Below are 13,757 nucleotides of genomic sequence, written 5' to 3' on the forward strand. Positions count from 1 at the left end.
TTTCTTCTGATACAATTTCAAAAGCGCACTCAATAAAAACCTGTAAATTGTCAGGTGTACAATAGACTGCTCCATATGGCCTCTGTTATTTTGCTAAAAATTATACCGAACAGCAAGGGTCCCCAACATGGTGGCCAGGGCTGCCATGGGGCCCAGTGACACCTTTCTTGGTGCCTGCCAAATATTTTTAGAATTGGAGCGGGGGTTCTGATGGGCTGCTGGAGACTGGATTGGCTGTGCAGATTTTTTTATAACACTGCTTCAGCAGTTGTCACCACAGCACAAGGCTCTTCACTACATGATTGAAGGTAAGCTGCGTGCCTGCAAGAAAACATTTGTAAACAATATGTTCATTTAAACAGAGTTTCTGTTCAACAAACATTCTGCCTGAATTGCTGAAGAGTTACTATGTGAGTTATGCATAAGCTCACTCCCTGACATTCTGTAGTTGGCTCTGCCTCCTGTGGCAAACATTCTGTAGTTGTGCCCACCATCCTGTGTCAGAATCCCAATGGTGCCAGCAGGCTCCAAAAGGTTGGGAACCCCTGCTGAAGAGCAAGGGGTTGCTGTGGCCCTTGTGCTATTGCTTTTGCAAATGGAACTGCACTAAGTACCTTTCCCTTTCAGATCACACAGTGCAAGATCTAGCCCTTTTCCTTTGATAAAAGCATGTCAAACATCCCTCTTCAGAAACTGCAAAGCTAAGCACAATCATTTAAGCTGTTCCACTGAAACTGAAATGAAACCTTCAAGTAAACATATTTTGGACCAGGGTGTTAATAGCCTTTTTACTCATTACTCTGAGGACTCATTCACCAAGAGAAACTAATTGTGTTTACTGGAAACGTATTTGGCACGCTAACATGCTCAATTAGAAAATAAAAATAAAACCAAGATGACCTTTGGTGGACAATAAAAACCAGTACCAGTTAGGACACATGATTTTTACTGGGTAATAAATATAAAACATCGGATAATGTCCAAACTTTCACCTAATGTTAGAAAAAATAACTGTTTGTAACTGGTCACTGAAGAATTCTGAAATCTTTATTCAGCCCAATACAAGACTGCAGCCAAACCCAGAGGCCAGCAATTCACCAAGGAATTGAAAATACTTTTCTACTGCTGTCTTAATCACTGAGTGTAGCACAGAAAGCCTTCCACACATTTTTCTGGCTACTTGATTGCATGAATGTTTCTGGATGTTTGAACAGTCTTATCTAGTTTTTGAAGAGCTGTGGAAAGATTTAATACAAAATACGCATATTAGGACTGCAAGCTTTCATCAATATAACAGGTAACTTCAGCAACTAAAATTTTAAACATAGGTTTTAAATTTAGCTCCTAATAAATCAACAGATCAAGTCTGAATGGCTTCCTCCTCTGCATATCAAGTGTGATAAAAAGAAACTTTTTTTCTTTCTGGTTTGTATCCAAAGCCATCAAGTAGTTTGTTCTAGTGCTGCGCAATTCAGTATCCATACTGACCAACAGATATATATAAGAGAATCCCAAATCAGATCAGGAGACCAGATTTTGATTGGCTGGATAAAACCAAGTTTATTTGGTTTTATTTGGCAAACGCTGCCGGCTAGCTTCTCCAAGCTTTTTTCCCTCCCTTTTCTGCGCAGGCATGGGGGGCAGGGAGACCATCTTCTTTGGCCCATTGGCTTTATGGCTAGCCAATGCTCCCAGTTGGCTCCTCTCTCAGCCTCTCTGCCTGCTGCCCCCCCCCCCCAATCAGTCTTGTGCTGCTCTCTTGCTGGAGAGCTTGTATTGGTGTTCTGAGCCACGGCTTCTTTGCAGCTTGGACTGCTGCCTTCTTGCTTCTGCTCTGCCTCCACTGCCTGTTTTTCTCTGCATGGGCTGTGGATTTCTGCCTCCATCCCTAAGGTCCAAAAGAACATTTCCATTGGCTGGCCACCTTTTAAATTCTAGGGCTTGCCTGGTAAGTCTCACCCCTCCAGGTTGTCACTGGGGTTCTCTGGTTTGACACTGATTCCCTTTCTGTAGTTTTTATTGGGACTAGATTTTGACCAAAGCTTTTGCATTGGGATTGGCTTTTGGCCAGAAATTGCCTTTGCTTAATGTTTCTTTGCTCTGGAAAGCCTTGGAATGTTTTCTCCCATAGGAGACAATGGCGTCTAGCTAGGGGCAGCTTGTTCAATGGCCCATAGAATTGGATCCTGGGGTCAAATCTTCCTGAAACTTGGGTGGTCTTTAGTGGATAGGAAGGAGTAGTTTCCCTGCAACTTTGGTAGTTTGCTTGAAAAATGCCCCCCCACAAGCCACCTGGATAATTTCCCTCATTTCAAAGCCCATTTTGCCTTTGGAATGTTATTAAAACAGGAAATATTCTATATTCCAGCCTCTCAAAGATAAAATACTAAAGATGACCTTTCCTTCTGAGTGGTAACTTCAGTTTATTAAATGTTAAGATTTCAATATGCAAGAAATGCTACTGATCTCTCAAAGGTCCCAAGAGAACACTGTAGTTTTAGAAACGTGCATATTTATTTAATTTTGGCCAAAGGCAGATCTTTTTTTCTCAATAAACTGAAAATATTGCAGAGCAAAAATTTAGAATGGGTCATAGTTACCTTCAGTAGGACATAGCATATAGATCACATTGTTAGTCATTTTCAGCAGCATCTACACACACAATTATACTGGACTCCAAATCCAAATGCATAAAAATCATACACACAACTGATCATCTAAAGTCATCATCAGCTTTTAATCAAAAAGCTCTGTTAAAGATGATGGAAAGCATTACAAGCCATTGTTTATTGCACCTGGACTCTATTTGGTTCTGGATAACTTCATCTGAAGCACACAGCAAGTGTTCTTATTCTACCACTCAGTGGATAATTAAGGCGGGACAAACAGAGGTTTTCATTTCAAGCTTAGCAAGAGGACCACCCGGGGAACAGACCTTCTACACCAATCTTTCCCCCTCCTTTTACCATTATTTTAAGCTTCCTTTGGTTTTGTTGCAGTGGTCAATGCATGAATGAGCCAATGGTTCTGGCTGACATTCAGCACAGATTAAGAGCTCTGCTAAATTAATGAAGCTTAGCAATGAATTACAGGATAAGAGTGCTACACACATACAGACTTAGATGCATGTCAATTAAAGACTATGTGCCTTGGTTCAGGGGTTCAATGTTTCCTTTCAAAGAGTTGTAATACAAATTGCACAAACTCTAACAGTTATAAGAGCATTACCATTACTCAACATATGAGTAGGGGGGGCACCAGAATCAACGGCAACTCAAGAAAACTCCACAGACATTTGTCTTCTCCCCTGCTTATTCACGCATGGACACATTTTCTTTACTGGACATGTATCCTGTTTTTTTGACCAGATTCCTACAGCAGCTCATAATATTCACAGAACATTCTATTTACAAAACAATCTTTTCAATGTAAAAATTAAAAACAAAATATGTGGAGCTGTGAGAAAAGTGGGATGGAGAGAGAAGTTCAATGGGCTAAAAAACAGGATCATCAATACTGAACTCAAGACTAGCTCCTCCCATCCCAAAGCCTGTGTTCAGAGAAGAAACACCAAGAGAATCCAGTCACACATTTCGTGATCACATATATACACAAGGCAAGTAATTTTTTCCCTATTCTGAATTCAAGTTTCCCAGCACTTGCTGCTGACATCAGGGTACCCAAAACAAACAAAGATGTTCACTGCTTTACTGTGCAATCCTAATGAGAGTTACTCCTGTCTAAGCCCATTGATTTCAATGGGCTTAGAGCAGTGTAACTCTTCTTAGGATTGCACTGTTAGCCTCTAAAGTCTATTGCCAAAAGCAGCTCTTTTGAAATTCTACAAACATCAAGATGATGCAACAGATACATGTAGGAAAAAAGGGAAAGAGCTACTTTGTCACTTAGTAGCACAGAAAAAGATGTAACAACTTGTACCTAACAGGGCAACACTGTGCACATTTTAACTGTCTTACTTGTTTACCTCATTTCTCCCAAATGGAGTCCTAAAACAGCTTACATTATTCTCCTCTACTCCATTTTAAGCTCACAAAGGCCATTTTCACCTGGCCATGCGCACGGAAGATCGTGCAAAACTCACGGTATAAAGTATCTTCTTAGCGCGATTTCCCGACACGATCCTGTTTAATGGCGCTTTTTTTGATGTCATTGGGCCATTAAAGGGGATTGTGCCAGGAAGACGCTTCATGCCGTGAGTTTGCGCGATCTTTATTTCTATCAAATGGAACTCTCTCAATATGGTATGTGTCTGACTACATCTAGATTAGATTACCGCAATGCACTCTACACGGGGCTGCTCTTGAAAAGTGTTGGGAAACTTCAATAGGTGCAGAATGTTGAGGCCAAGATGTTGATTAGAGTAGATGGTGGAGACCATATCTCTCCAGTCTTGGCCTATCTACACTGACTCCCAATCTATTTCCAGGAAAAACTGAAGTTACTGTTGATGACCTATAAAACCCTATATGGCTTGGGAATAGCATACCTGTATGGACTGCCTATTTCCTTATGAACTTACCTAATCGGTACAATCATCTTCCAAGATCCCTCTTTGGATAACTCCATCCTCTAAGACTAGGCAGATGGCAACCTGGGAGAGGGCCCTCTCAGTTATGGCACTTACAGAACTCTCCCCAGAGAGCTTCATTTGTCCCCTTCTGTTGCCATTTTCTGCCAGCACATGAAGACCTTTTTGTTTTGTTTGCTGTTCCCTCAGTGATCTCTCCCTCAAATCCTATGTTTTAATGGTTATTTTTATGTATGTGTATTTTATCGTACTGCATGTCTAGTTTAGCTTGGTTTTTAGTATTTTAATGATGTTTTTGTTCAGTTTTAATGATTTACATGCTTTTATTATGTATGGGTTTTAATCTGTTAGCTGCCTTGGTGGCCAGAAGAGGGCAGAAAGGTGGGGTATAAGTTTTGTAAATAATAGTATATCAGTACTTCTTTTCTTGATAAGAGATGCTAGGAAGATGACTATTCACACCAAGAATTTATTACAAGGATTTTAACTATTAGAAGATTCGTGGTTAAATAAAACCTGTACATTCTGAAGGTCTACATCTCCAATTAATACAATAAGATTCAATTTATATGCCACCACCCTTCAGGACAACAACATCCACTCAGAGGAGTTTACAAAGTATGTTATTATTATCCCCACAACAATCACCATGTGAGGTGGGTGGAGCTGAGAGAGCTCTGGAAGAGCTGTGACTGACCCAGCTGGCTTCAAGTGGAGGAGTGGGGAATCAAACCTGGTTTTCCAAATTAGAGTCCCACCACTCTTAACCACTACACCAAACTGGCTCTCACTACTGGCTCTGAATTACTAGACAAAACAGGAGGGGATGGCCATATAATAATTATATCTGGTTATAATCAGAGGTATTTCTTTGGCTCCTGATGAATGTTGAACCAGACAGATCGTTCATTCTAATTCAGTATGGCAACTCTTACGTTTTTCCACAAAATCCTAAATGGGTTGGGAAAGGAAAAGATAATCTTCACACATGTTCAAAAGCATTCTTGGTGTTTACATATTCCAGTATTCATCACGGGCATGGAAAATACAATTCTGGGCAGAGGTCTACAAAATTTGGTTGACCCTAATAGGCAATCAAAATTTGGAACAGCCAGGTGCATTCCCTTCCTCCAAAGCATAGAGATGGTTCTTTCTTCAGCATTATGTTGCCCTTCAGAAGTCCTTGGGAATGCTTCCAAAATGCATCAGAGGACACGGATGACCCACTCCATTACACACATATCATTCCCCAGGACAAAGCCTTGGTGAGTGCCTGCAGCTTATACATGTCATATTTCACTTCTGAGTCAACTTTTGAGTTCCTCCACAACATGGCACAAATTAGCCAGGAAATTTGGAGCCAAGGAGGAATTCTGCCCAGTGACACTGCATTTTCTAAGGCTGAGCACTGCTGGGGCAATTCCTCCCCTTAGATCAGGAGGGGAACTAGAGTTCACCAAACGCACTAAGAGTAGACAGGGATATTCATTATAATGAGTGCATTCATGGGTACCTTTTTCTGGAATGAAGCCTTGGCGACCTTAGCCAAACTCTGTACAATACACGTTTCTGAAAAGAGCGACATTTTCATCTGTGATTCCCACATGTTGTTCCTTTGTTCTGATATAACACTCATTTTCTATAGGACTAAGGCAACAATCCTAAAAAGCCACACTTGAGAGTAACTCTCTCTGAAGTTAATGGGAATTGCTTCTAAGATTAAGTCTACAGGCAAATGTGCTTGTCAGCTTTTAGAGCTGGAAATAAATGAAGTTAGAACTTGTCCTGAGAGAAATAAGTATATGTGCAGTCACTTGAAGTAGATAAGGTTAAAAAGAAACAGCAAGATACCAAAGAAACCTATAGATCATAGTAGCAGCCTCTTCTTTTAATTCAAGCAACTGCTCATCAGTTTGCTAAAAGGCAATTGCTATTCAGACACAGCTGACTAGGCAAGTAGTAAACCACATCCTACGGTTAATCTCAAGAGGACTCACATGCCAGCCTTAGGGTAGGGACCTAATGATCTTTTCTAGTCCTAGGACTTCATGAAGTCCATAGAAATAAGTCTCACGTGACCCACTGGTAGGTGACTTAGCTGTCACTGGAACTCAATGTTTTAATTATATATATTATAATATTGTTCCAATAAGCATTCTTTTTGTCTGCATCACTAAGCTTGAGATTCTCTGCAGAATTCCTCTTTTTTTAAAAAAAGTTTAGAACATACTCCTTATTACTGGAATGTTTGTAGATTCAGTTAAGAGACTGGCAGTACTAAGGTCTGAATTCTCTGTTCACAAGCCAGGTAGAGTTAATGAAGTCTTAATGCTTTGTTGAACATCTTAATCCTGACCTGGAAAGATCAGACTGCCTATCGGAAAGAATCCATTTTTATGCTAGCTTAGCCCTTGGCCTCTCTGGAGAAGAGCCTGCCAAATCCTGGCCGTTCTGTACCAAACTCCTAAATGAACCAGTTTGTGATATGGCCATATAAAAAGCTTAAACAAGATGGTGCTTTGCCAGCAAATTCCAAAGCATGCACTCTCTCCAGGTTGGGATTAAGATGCTTGACAAAGCATTCCTAAAAATAAAGACAGAACTATGTTCCCCTCAAAAACCAGACAGGTTTCTAGTTTGGTCTGAAGGAGGGGAAAGAACTGGGTTCACAGCTGTCATACTACCTCATGAGAAAAAGATGCTAGGTGTGTCATGAAAGCACAGAAATGCAAAGGTAAGAGCCAGGGAGTGAGAATGGATGAGATAAGACAAAAATGATTCACCTAAAATTGGGCACTTGAGAAAAAAAAGATTAGGATGAAGTCATCTACGAGAGAAAGAGAGTATCTTTCCCTTGTGTATTTATTACACTTATAGCCCTCTCTCTCCTCCTGAGGAGCTCTGAATAGCTTGCATAAGGTTCCCAGGGGGGATTCCAGCTTACAAGGTCAGACCTGCTTTGCTTCAACTGTAGAACTGTATCATGTACTTTCAGACAATTTGCCAGTATCTTCCCAGATACATTCTAAATTTATGAAACACAGACAGCATTACTGCGAGAAAACTAAACACATCTGCTCATATTTTGTCATGCAGCCTACAAGAATAGCAATCACCAAACTCTTAATTAAAGGTGGCACTGAATTTCAGAAACGAAGGATCCAGAGGAGTTAGCCGTGTTAGTCTGTAGTAGCAAAATCAAAAAGAGTCCAGTAGCACCTTTAAGACTAACCAATTTTATTTTATTGTAGCATAAGCTTTCGAGAATCAAGTTCTCTTCATCAGATCAGGCATCTGATGAAGAGAACTTGATTCTCGAAAGCTTATGCTACAATAAAATAAAATTGGTTAGTCTTAAAGGTGCTACTGGACTCTTTTTGAGAAAGGAAGGAGAGTCTGGGAAACAAACATTTTGCCTTGTGTCCCTAACCACCCCACCCCAGTCAATTAAGAACTGAACACAAACTCATCCTTGAGTTCAAACTGTACTTGAAATGAACACACCACTGCCAGCACGTTCTCCTGTCACCACTGCTACCTTTTTCTACACAGAAATTACCTGGCGATGGCAATAGCAGCCATAAAGAAAACAAGTGATGCCTTAAAACTTGATGGAAGTTTCAGTGCTCCAGTGTCGGGAACTATGAGAAATGTAACCCTTAGCACCCACCTCCAACGTCTTAATTAGAGACTGAGAGGCCCTGGGAATTTCATTTTCCAAGGTACACAGAACAATGGATAACGCTGTGGCCGTGTTCTAAGACGTAACAGAGGCTTTGGCAAATGAGTCGTGACTACTGGGTAAATCTACTGGAGGGGAGAAGAGAAAGTGGCAGTTCAATATATTCCCAGAGTCGCTGCAAATGCAATGGGATCAAACTTCAGAACAGGCTTGCAAAGTCAAATAAAGACATGCATCTATGCTAAACATGAAAGAAAAAAGATCAGCCTTGATTACTTCTTGCTACAGGAAAATAATTATGTAGCACTACATAGATTCCAACTCAAATAACTGGTGATCATGACCAGACTGGCAGTTCCCAAACTAATTTGAAGTTACAAAGTTCCATCAAAAGCCAGAAGTCAATTTAGAACCAGAAGACAACTAACTGAAAGCTTAGAGATTCTACAATACAGTTTATTAATTTATTTAGAATTTATTAGTGAAGCTAACTAAAAGCATCTGAATTGTTTCATAGAAGGACAAAAGGACTTTGCTGTTACGAACTCAATGTGAAAAGCATTCCAGGAAAGAGGCCAAAAAGAGAGAGACTTCAAGACCATCACAATCACATGAACAATTAAAGCTGCAGGTTTATAATGCTGAGATCTGAAATAAAATATCTGTGGCTATCTCACATCTGAAGTACAATAAAGCAGTCCTAATTGGATTAGATGTTCTATATGTCTGTACATCATGATGCATTTACAAGATCAAAAGATATGTATCACAAGTTGATCCAAAGTACCCCTCCTGTACCGAATTTGAACATTATTTTGTTTAAGTCTTGCTTAGCGTAAATATTTTGAGGGAGAGGGATAAGGCAGCCACGAGAGCTTGCACTGAAGAAACCTTGTTATATTACCTGCAGCCATTTGTTCATTATAGCAATGAAGCATTAACTATTTGATCATCTGATTTATGCTTTTTCATTAAAAGTTTTTACAATTTAGTTACTATGTTTACATTTATACAAGATCTGTAAGCACAAGCAGAAATTTTTCACTGGATCCCACCAACAGGGAGCGATGGGGTGAAGAACATCAAAAAGAGCATGCTGGAGATCATAGCAAGTGTATGGCCAAAAGCCATGTGGGACAGGGGCTGTAGTAAAAAGGGGAAATAGATGAGATTAGGCAAAAATACCCGTGGCTGGACTCATCCCATACATATCATGTACCATAACAGCAAATAGAAACTCCAGCATACATCACAAAGTGCCACAAGACTTCACAGGCAGTGATTCATGCCACGGTGTTCAATTCTAGACCTCACCATGCAAATGCCAGCGCTCCAAGAAAATGGGTACAACTAAGATGCCCACTTCAGAGGATGCGTCCTGCAACTTCAAATCCTGACTACATAAAGGTTCATGCCGTGGTACATACAACACTTTTAAGGAACATAAATTACACTTTCACTGTATTCAAGACTGTTTCTCAAATTAATGTTTTTGGTGATGCCTTGGGATAAACCATCTGAGGTGTCAATACACAGCATTAACAAGAAGAGACCAATAACTGACACTGTACAGATTCTGAAATTTGCTACAGCACATTGGGAGTCCATGCCATGCTGAAACAATGTATTTATTTTTGTCTCTTTGCACTATGACACTTAGCACACTAGATTGTGTGATCATGAGTAACATATTCTGCAAGCTCTTTGTTTGCTACTGTTTTTGCTAGAACACAATCTAGATTTTGTTAGCAAAGCTATGGAGAGATTGTACCTTTAAGCAAAGGGCAAGCTGCTTTCAGTCCTCTGGTATGTAGGTCTCATCAGCAACCACAAGAGCCAGTTTACTGCTTGTGGTCAAGCACACAGTTAATATTTTTTACTACATCTCAGTGTTGGGCTTGCCAAAGTAAAACTTTTAAAAAGCAGATGTTGGTATCTGCTCAAAGAAAAATCCATATGCTAGCTTCCCCCCTTCTTGGAGCACAGAAGAAAGTGCACTCCTTTGTGCATGTATGATCTCTGTATTTTTGTGCATGATACCACTCTCGGGTCTACTCTTTCCGTACATGGGGTTGGGGCAGTGGAGAAAACTTCAGAGAGGAAAGGGGCTGTTGCTCAGTGGTACAGCATCTGCTTGGCATGCAAAAGATCCCAAGTTCAATCCCCAGCATCTGCAGTTCTAAAAAAGGATGAGGTAGTAGGTGATGTGAAAGACCTCCTCCTGAGACCCTGGAGAACAGATGCCAATCCAAGTAGACAATACTGTCCTTGATAGATTAACAGTCTGACAGCAAATTCAGCTATTTGTGTGTGTGTTCACAAGAGAGAACCTATTACTGTTTCACTCTGACCGCCACCTTCCTCTCAACTCCAAAATCCAGCACTATAGCCCTCAGTATTAAAACACATTTATTATTATTAATAAACAATATCTCTTCCATTTCAAAAAAGCAATCCTGGAGACAGTGATGCTAACTTTACCATATGTGGTTCTACATGTATTAATAGCCTTTTCATTGATGCTGTAGGTACAAGAGATCCACAACTTTAGAAGCAAAAGTTAACTTTAATATTCCAGGAATACTTCCTGTTGCAAAATGTGTTCAGTGGTGGAGTCCCTGAGATGGATCCAAACTGCATTTTCTGCTAGGGAAAATATGCCTCTATGGGTAGCAGTATGGCAATTTTCTTCAGTTTTCCCTTCCCTGTGCAGACTTCCACATTGCGTCTGCTAGTATTCCTGCGGCATCATAATTCAGCAGCACAGAAGGCGATAGGAGGCAAAGTTCCTTTCTGTGAAAATACTGGCTTCAACCCACTCAGAGATCCTAAGGATTTTGATAGCTGCACAGAATTTATTTCTCACGAAGTTAAATAGCAGGAGCACAACAAAATTAGGCCAACTCTGAGTAGGAGCAATACAGTGAAAGCAGTTGTTTCATCTGCGAATAGGGAAGGATTACAGTAGAAAAACTGCAATAAATGAACACTAGAGAAAGAAAGGGGAGGGAATATCTAAGATTATAGAAAGAACAGAAAGTCTGAAATAGAATCTAACATTTGGTAGATTTCATGTCATCTTCTGGCCTTCTAAGTCAGGCAAAAGGAAGATTGGTATCATACTTGAAAAGCTGACAAACATTTCTGATATAATAATAATTGCGCTTATATACTGCTCTTCTAGAGAGATTAGTGCCTCACCCAGAGTGGTGAACAAATTAGTGTTATTATCATCTCCACAATACAGCTGGGGAGCTGGGGCTGAGAGGAGTGGCTTACCCAAAGCCACCTACTGAGCTCATGGCAGTAGTGGGATTCAAACCAGTAGAGTGCTGATTCACAGCCGAACCACTTAACCACTGTGCTACAGCAGCTCTCATATCCAAAACTTATTTGTGAAACATCTGGGAAAATCCAAAAAGCAAACACAGCACATACAAGTCACCCAACATATATCTTTTCTCATAAAGAAAGGCAAGACATCCCTCTCAACTGTATCTCCTTTTGGTTCTTTACAGCTCCATAGAAGCCTAATGTTTAATGTTTACTGGTACCGATTTTTCTCATCAGTTTTTGAGGCAGGATACATTACCCAGTAAATGTATTTCTTTATACTTCATTATATGAACTGGGTAATGTACAAAATATGTTCATGAACATACATGCTCCATTCAACCCACATCAACCACTATCTACCTATCATATCAAAGCTGACAGGATTTTTGCTCCTCTCTTGAGATCCGTTAGTTTACAGAGCCACAGGGCACTCTCATGTTCAGCCCAAGTTCTAGTACAGCACTGTTATTCCCAGCCACTTCTTACTTCCTAAGTGGCAATATCAACCCTTTTTTCAGCCAAGGACTCAGCACCCTGACCACAGTGTTAGCTATGCAATATACCCTAGTCAAGCCTTCAGTTAATATGCATCAACTCATCATGAAAACCAATGTTGCTAGAGAAAACTGCTATTACAACAGCAGTTATTGTGCTTTCAGCCTTTGAAATGAAGAAAGCTGGACAGATTTAAGGAGAAATGAAACACTTGGCAACAGTCTACATTGCTCTTATTACCCAATGAATTTTTAGAATACTTTAATCTTACACTTGCGTGAAATTCAGAGGGCTCTTCATGCCACGGAGTGTTTCGGCATGTTTGTTTAGTGTTTCCCGAAAGCACACTAAACAAAGAACACATGACAAACTGTTGTCTCCCAATTGATTAAAGTATGTTCTTGCTGGCACAGGAAAGCACTTAATTAATTCCAATGGCTTCAGGCCAACAGAAGTATTCCACCCACCACCAAGCACAAAGTTCAAGCACGAATGCAAATGTGCATTACAAACATGCAGCTTCTGAAATCTTAAGAGTCTTAGGCCCTGGGTTCTGCTCCTTTTAAAATCTGACCAATCCAACTTCTTTGTCCTCATATGACTTTTAAATATATTGCTCTGGGAAGGAGTTTAGTGTCAGCAACAAACCTGAAGTTATGTTAGAACACAGGTAATGAAAAGAAAAATAGCATCTTTCAGTGAAAACAAATGAACCAAACATAATTTTATCCCAAGTCAATGTATCCAACAGTCTTCACAGGGTCAGTGGAAAAATATGCATTGCTCACAACCCTATCTCAAAGTCTAGCTGAATGACCTACCATCCATGTACCCATAATAAGAGATGTGTGTTAATGACAACAGATCTAGTGCTTGATCTGGTTGAGCAGATCGGTGAGAACCACTACCATAAAGGGCACAAGGCGAAAGGACAGGAGACAGTCAGAGGGCAGAAACAGTAGCATGGAACTGGAGAAACAGACCTATTTTACAGCCTGCATTACCAAACTTCTCTCTTTTTCTCTTCTCAACCAACATGGGCCTCAAGGATTCCCAGAATTAAAGACATACTGGACTGGGTTAATCCTAAGTATGGAGCCTTTCTCTAGCAGAATTTTCCCTGCACTAGCGAAGCACAGGTACTGACCTGGATGGTTCAGGTAGCCCAATCTTATCAGATCTCAGAAGCTAAACAGGGTCAGCCCTGGTCAGTACTTGGATGGGAGACTATCAAGGAAGCCCAAGGTCATTATGCAGAGGCAGGCAATGGCAAACTACCTCTGAATGTATCTTGCCTTTAAACCCCTATGAGATTACCATAAGTTGGCTGCAATACACAGTAAAATGCAGAATGATAGGATCCAACCCAATGTTCTGTTCCAACACTATAATGGTCCCCCAGAGAATCAAGCTGCCCATAGTAGAATTAGATCTACACTTGATGTTAGCCAAAAGGCCAAGAAGCTATTTTCTTGTGTTCTGGAGGCTAACTGATGGTCAATGAAAATGGACCCTCTGTACCATTACTGTAGCCAAAAGACTTATATTACAACACTAGAGAGACAAATGCCCACCTTAGCAACATTTGAACGAATGACATATAGATGCCAACGGCATATGAACTTACTTTTAGATTCTTGGAAACCTTTTCTAGAGGTTTATGTGTAAACCTGATACGATTGTTGTCCTATTTTT

The 13,757-nt window shown here is 40.3% G+C and overlaps 1 protein-coding gene across 1 annotated transcript in view; it reads right to left on the bottom strand.

Moving 5' to 3' along the window:
• RRP15 (ribosomal RNA processing 15 homolog) overlaps positions 1-13,757 on the bottom strand; it is a 37,297-nt gene that overhangs the window by 8,616 nt on the left and 14,924 nt on the right. The window lies entirely within an intron of this gene.

Source organism: Eublepharis macularius, chromosome 1 (genome assembly GCF_028583425.1).
Source record: "Eublepharis macularius isolate TG4126 chromosome 1, MPM_Emac_v1.0, whole genome shotgun sequence".
NCBI lineage: Eukaryota > Metazoa > Chordata > Lepidosauria > Squamata > Eublepharidae > Eublepharis > Eublepharis macularius.